General features: G+C 35.4%; 1 non-coding gene across 1 annotated transcript; it reads right to left on the reverse strand.

The window, feature by feature from the left end:
- Positions 1-2,925: 2,925 nt before the first annotated feature.
- Positions 2,926-2,998, reverse strand: TRNAR-CCU (transfer RNA arginine (anticodon CCU)). Its single transcript has one exon. It is a non-coding gene; the product is annotated as a tRNA-Arg (tRNA).
- Between the last annotated feature and the right edge of the window lie 4,147 nt (positions 2,999-7,145).

Here is a 7,145-nt window from a genome sequence, read left to right on the forward strand (position 1 = left end):
TTAAGATGCAGAGGTTCTGTGTTGGTCATTTATATATCCTCCCAAGTTCCTAGGTGGTGCTGAATAAATGTCTGTAAGTTAATAAATAAATAGATTTCTTTCAGACGTTGAGTGGCTTTGAGCTACATGTTATTGTGTTCTGGTGTTACTCTATCGCCAGTGAAGATCCACCAGGGTTTCTTAGGAAGAAAAGGAATAAAGATTCTTCCCGAGTAACTTGATTGATTCATTTTTTATGACATTCGTAAAATGATATTTTAAAACAGACTTCAGTCAGTAGGGGGTGCACCGATGCTGGAAATTCCAATACTAATAAAGAATAATGCTTCTTTATTAATCTTACGGTTCTTCATCCTGGTGACTATTTACCTCCTTTGTGCCCTTCTCCTTGCTCTCTATCCCCCACAATTTTTCATTTCTCATTAGCATACACACTACTAGGGGAGAAGTAATGCCTCAAAACTACCAGTTATAAAACTGGTTTTAAAAAGAGTTACTCTAATATTGATACTTGTTACAGGTGTTAAAAGTAAATGGGACATTTTAAAAGAAATTGGTGGTAAATGGAAGAGGGCTTAAATTGTGCTTATCATTTACTCGGGACAAATTTTCCATCCGAATAGGTGAGAGAGGACTAGAAAAAATGGAGGTGATAATTTGATGATTTATGTGAACACTAATACTATAATTGGAGCAAGAATAATAGTGACCTTTAGAGAAAGGATATTTTATAAAGTGTTCGTTAATAAGAAGGATTTGGGTTTTGGAACATTTTTTCCCCCTCAAAGTTCTTCAGAAACAGAATTAATAAATTGCTATGGTTCATTGAAACTTCAAAAAAAAAACCCCAGAAAACTGTGGAGTTGTGCAGAAGAACTGAGGGGAAGATGAAATGATTTTATATATGGCATTTTTGGGGACAAAAAGGAACTTGAATGGTAAATTTAAAATAAGAAGATGGTAGCTAAAAATACTCTACCAGAATAATTAGTCTTGATATCAGAACATAAGAAATAGAAATCAGCTTCTGATGGAAGACAAATGAACAGGTATGGAACTCAAGAAAACACAACCCAGGTGGAAAAAGAGAGCTATTTGTGGTGGTGGGGAGTTTGGAAACTTGAAGATGCTTACATTTCACTAGATAATGCTCTGCTCTTTTGGAATGTTGATATATGGGGGACCAGGGATGCCTTCCCCTTTAATTCTTTTAAAATGCTAATAAAGTGGCTTAGAAGAAAGGAAAAAATTAGGTATGGAAATGATCATTCAAGTGAATCAAATTCAGCCAAAAGTTTAAAAAATTTTATAGAAGAAAAAAAGAAAAACTAAAATAAGAGGAAAAACACCATGTGGAAATTCCTCTAAAGGCAAAGATGCTCAAAAGGGATTCTAAAAGATATTTCAACAATGTGATGCTTACAAATGACATACTTATAAAAAGCCATACAGACAACCTAAGATAAAAAGCTTTCATAAAGATATGGCAGTGGTAATAAATATAGGAAAACAAAGCTTGCAATAACAATATCAAATAATTCATGATAAAACATATTAAGTGAAATAATGGCTAGTTATACAAAGATAAACACTTAAGTATATACCAAGAAATAATACTTTTCAATTTATATGCACCTAATAACATAGCAGCAAAACACAAAAAGAATGTAAGAACTTCCTGTAGAAACTAGCAAAAATTCAGTTACAGGGGAACATTAAGTTCCTTATAATCAAAACCAGAACTAGTAAAGTAGACAAAATTCTGTAGTCTACACATGAGGTAGGATGTCTTTAGAATTACTTGAAGAACACTTATCAATCTTATCACTTGCTAGTTTATACAAAATTGAGTGAATAAATTTCACCAGAGGGTATAGAGGCTACATTCTAACCAAAATACAATTTAAAATTGAAATAAAAAATCTTAAGAACAAACAAACAAAATTGTAAGTTATTCTGATATTTGGAAATAACCTCCTGAAGAGCAACTGGGACAATGGGTCAGTCAAGAACTCAATAACAGTTTAGAAAATAATAATAATAATATACTACATATCAAAATCAATGGTTAGAGAAAATTTCAATGAAAGCTTTAAATGTTTTATTGTTAAAATTAAAAAGAAAATAAATAAATTATTCAACTTAATATATCAGAGAATAAAAGACAGAATAAAAGAAATAAAAAGATAAAGTTATAAATTAGAAAGTAAAAAAATAAAGTCAGTAAAAGCAAGAGATGATTATTTAAATAGTATTAAAATGGGCAAGGTTCTGATAAGCCTGATAGGGAGAAACTAAAAAACACATAAGAAGAGAAATTAGAACAAAAACAGAAATGTAGCAAAATAACTGAAAGAAATAACTATCTATAAGTATTCTATTATACTTGTAATTATAAAAGATATGGGTAATTTCATTCAAAATAAAAATTCCTAAAGTTGATACAAGACAAAGAAAATCTTCATAGATTGATAAGAAAGAGGGGGAAACCAGAAAGTAATAAAAACTGTTACAATTTAAAGAAAAAACTCTGAATTCTGAGTGAATTTTAAAAAATATTTTAAGAAATAGATAATACTATTACAAAGAGTATTCTTGCAGAGAATACTCTTCTGATAAGTATAAACACCCCAAGCAACTAGTAAATGTCATGAATATAGACGGGAAAATCTTAAATAAAACCTGTAAATTGGGCATTGCAATATAAAGTTAAATGTATCCCTGAAATGCAAGGATGGTTCAATTACAAAGTCTTATAAGACACCAGCAAATTAAATAAAAATCCACATATGTAGGCATTTCCATAGATGCTAAAAAGCAATTAAAAAATTCAACACATATTCCAAGTACACATTTTTCAAGAGGATTAAAACTATATATTTTTTTCTTTCTTTTTTTTAAGATTTTATTTTTAAGTAATCTCTATACCCAACATGGGGCTTGAACTCACAACCCTGAGATCAGGAGTCACATGCTCTACCAATTGAGCCAGCCAGGCACTCTTAAAAGTATATTTTCTTAACATGTTATGAAATTATTTTTTTAAATAATTTTAAGAGACAACAACTTAGTCAATGGACAACCCTAGAGCCATTTATTTAAAAGCAGAATAAAATTAAGGTGCTGCCTTAATTTAACAATTTTGAAATGTCTGTTTAATAAATTAAGAACCAAAATGAAGACATAAGAAGAATACATTTTGGGCCCATAGAGACAAAATTTTTGATTTCAGGTGATAGAAAGTATAAATATAGCTGGGAAATGTTGTCAGATATAAGAAATGTCTAAAATCAGTAGTATTCTAGGGATGTCTGGGTGGCTCAGTGGGTTGAGCGTCCAACTTCAGCTCAAGTCATGATCTCACGGTTCCTGGGTTCGAGCCCCGCGTTGGGCTCTGCGCTGACAGCTCAGAGCCTGGAGCTGCTTCTGATTCTGTGTCTCCCTCTCTCTCTGACCCTCCCCTGCTCACTCTATCTCTCTCTCTTTCAGGAATAAATAAAAAACATTAAAAAAAATAAAATCAATAGTATTTTTAATGTTCCAGAATTAACATCTCATTAATTATAACAAGAAAGAAATTACAACAAGAAAATTATACATTTATTACTTGGGAAAGCAGACTATGAAAAACAGTGAACAATTTCCTGGAAAGTAGAGACAATGGGATGTGGACCAATGCCGTGTTCTAGAAGAGAAGAAATTTTCCAACGATGATAATTCTCCCCAAGTTGAATAAAAATTCCTAGATAATGGTAAGCAGAACAAACAAATGGAAACCACTGAAGAAAATAATTATAAAATTCATGAGGATAAAAAGACCATAAAAATATAAAACAATTTAAATAAGTGGAAATGGGCCCAGCTGCCAGAGGGGGATATACCATGAAGCTAATGAGGGTTAAGTTCTCATAGTTTCTGTAAATTTTACAAAAGTAAGTGTATTTCCCTTAAAATTTTCTCTATCTCCCAAATTGTCTAAGCTCCTCCACATTGTATAAGATGCCACAATATTTCATTCTACCATGCCAGATAAAAAGTTATATTATAAAACTACAATAATTGAAAGGTTACCCAAGTAGGGTAGAAAAATAAATCAATAGGATAGGAAAAAGAAAAAGCTGGAAATAAATCCACAGATATGTAAATGTTAGCTATACGAGAAAGTGTCACAAAAATGTGACGAATACTGAACAATTTAATATAAAGTATTGGGTAACAATTTAGATGATCTCCGAAATATAAGCAAGAGTGTGGGATGTGCGTGAGAACGTATGTTGGCCATTCCCACCAGGTGTCACTGTACAGATGAGTGTGAACTTAATGTAGCTCTGTCTTAAATTAGGAAATTGGGAAAAAATATACTTTAGATCCATATTCCATCCTATGTTGAACTCTAGATGGATTAGCACATTAAACAAGGTTTTGGTTCTTTTTATTTTTTTCCTTTTTAAAAAATGTTTCCTTATTTTTGAGAGAGAGTGGGGGAGGGGCAGAGGAGGGTGACAGAGGATCCAGAGCGGGTTCTGTGCTGACAGCAGCGAGCCCAATGCAGACGAGCTCACTAACTGTGGGATCAGGACCTGAGCCGAAGTCAGACGCTTAACTGACTGAGTCACCCAGGCGCCCTGAGGTTCCGCTTCTAACTAGATGCTTAGAAGAGGGATACAACTTTCTAAGGACTGAGCAACACAGGAAACTGAACATTTGACTATTGGATAGTATACCCGTTTTGTAAAATGAAAATGAACAAGATAAAAAAGGAAACAATTATCTGGGGGAAAATGTGGGAGTCAAATATAACAAAGGGTTAATATTTAAAGAAATCACTTAAATATACCAATAAAATGGAGAGTCCAATAAACAAAGAAACAAAATTCAGGGGCACCTGGGTGGCTCAGTCTGTGAAGTGTCCGACTTCAGCTCAGGTCATGGTCTCATAGTTCTTGAGTTTGAACCCCGCGTCGGGCTCTGTGCTGACAGTTCAGAGCCTGGATCCTGCTTCGGATTCTGTGTCTCCCTCTCTCTCTGCCCTTCCCCTGCTTGTGCTCTGTCTGTCTCTCTCTCAAAATAAATAAACATAAAAAAGTAAAAAATAAAACAAACCAAAGAGACCAAGTTCATAAGTGGACAATATACACAGGTGTGGAGATTAAACAAACATAGGAAAAAGTGTTGGTCTTTCACATGAATTAAAGAAATGCTAGGTAAGATAGGTATAGGAGCTGTTAAAACAGTTTGCATTGGCAAAAATGCTTTTTGTTAAGTTTATTTATTTTGAGAGGGAGATAGCGAGTGCGTGGGGGGCAGGGGTAGAGAGAATGGGGTACTGAGAATCTGAAGCAGGCTCTGCACCATCAGCACAGAACCTGATGCAGGGCTCAAACCCACAAACCTTGAGGTCATGACCTGAGCCAAAACCAAAAGCCCGAGCGTTAACTGACTGACCCATGCAGGCATCCCAGCAAAATGTTTTAAAAGATTGGGATGCATGGCTGGCTTAGTTGGTACAGTGTGCGACTCTTGATCTCGGGGTTGTGAGTTCCAGCCTCACGTTGGGTGTACAGATTACTCAAAAATAAAATCTTTGGGGGGTCTGGCTGTCACGGTAAGTGGAGCGTGCTACTCTGGATCTTGGGGTTGTGAGTTCCAGGCCCAGGTTGGGTGTACAGATTACTTAAAAAAATAAAATCTTAAAAAATAAAAATAAAATAAAATCTTAAAAAATAAAAATAAAATAAAATCTTAAAAAAAGATAATGCCTATTGCTAGTACCGCTGTCGTTACCCTGGTAACTGTGTATGTTACATGTAATAATTTTCTTTCAAGCAGAAATAAAAGGAATATATTTGCAATATGAAAAACAGGATAAAAAAAATGTTTCTACCTTTTTACCCTATAATCTTACCTCTGAGAAAAAAACCACAGTTCACGAAGAGGATATGGAATGTTGAATTGGGAATTTTAGGTTTAAATGTGGATTCTAATATTTCCAAGCTGAGTGATTCTGGGAACGTTGTTTACTTTCTCCTCCTCAGTTTCCTCATTTGCAAAGATGAGATTATCATACGTATCTCAGAGGGTTGTATGAGGGTTAAATGCAATGGTGTGTGTGTAAATTGAGATTTCCATGGCACTTGGCACCTTTGTTTCCTTATCTGTAACATGGGGACAATGATCCCTATTTCACAAGTGCCTTGGAATAATGCATGCATTCTTTCACTCAACCAGGAGAATCCAATAGTCATGGGGCGCTGACCTAGGTGCTGGCCACACTGGGGCGAATAAGGCAAGCCCGGTTAGCCATTCGGTGTCCACCTGGACCTGAGTCCAGAGACAAGCTTGTCGGGTGGTGGTCATGTGTCAACAGACACAAACACGCTACAATGAGCAGTTCTGGCGGCGTGATGCACTCAGTGCTCCTCAAAGAGACCTCACATTTGCATTTCCTATTTGCATCCTCTGCATAGAGCAGGGGGGGCTCAAATTAATATTCTGCCAACTGGATGGAGGGACGAATGCATGCATAAATGTTTACAGGAAGGTAATTGTTTTAATGAATAATCTGCAGTCCCCTAAATGCCCAACAGAAGAGGCGTGGCTGAGCAAACAGTGTTGTAATCATTCAGGGGAAGAGTCTGCAGCCATTAAAATGGAAAATTATGAGGATCACGAAAGCCAGAAAAGTATTGGATATAATATTACACGGGGAACAAAAACAGAATACAAAATAGCATATACTTCCCAATTACAACTCTCTGCCCCAAATGAAAGCAGATATTGAAAACAAACACTTTTATTACAGTAGGGGATTCTGGGTGAACTTTACAAATTCCTTTAACGACTTGAAATATTAGGTATGCAATAAAATAAGGAGACAGAAAATGGTTGTTGTAAGAGAGAAAAAAATAGGGGACTTTATTCCATTTTTTTGCTGAAGTCTAACTTACGAAGGGTGCAGGACACCTGGGCGAACCCTCAGCGATGCTTACACACCTGTACGTCTGCGAGACCTCCACCCAGGTCAACTTCTAGAACGTTAACCCTGGGTAGTTTTAAACATGGAAAAGAGCTTGGCTGTGTGCCCGTGCGTGGTGGAGGGAAAACTAAGACAACATTATTTTGCAGAAAAGCTACCGCTGTGTTAC

The sequence above is a fragment of the Crocuta crocuta genome, unplaced genomic scaffold, assembly GCF_008692635.1.
Source record: "Crocuta crocuta isolate KB4526 unplaced genomic scaffold, BGI_CrCroc_1.0 scaffold123, whole genome shotgun sequence".
Classification (NCBI taxonomy): domain Eukaryota; kingdom Metazoa; phylum Chordata; class Mammalia; order Carnivora; family Hyaenidae; genus Crocuta; species Crocuta crocuta.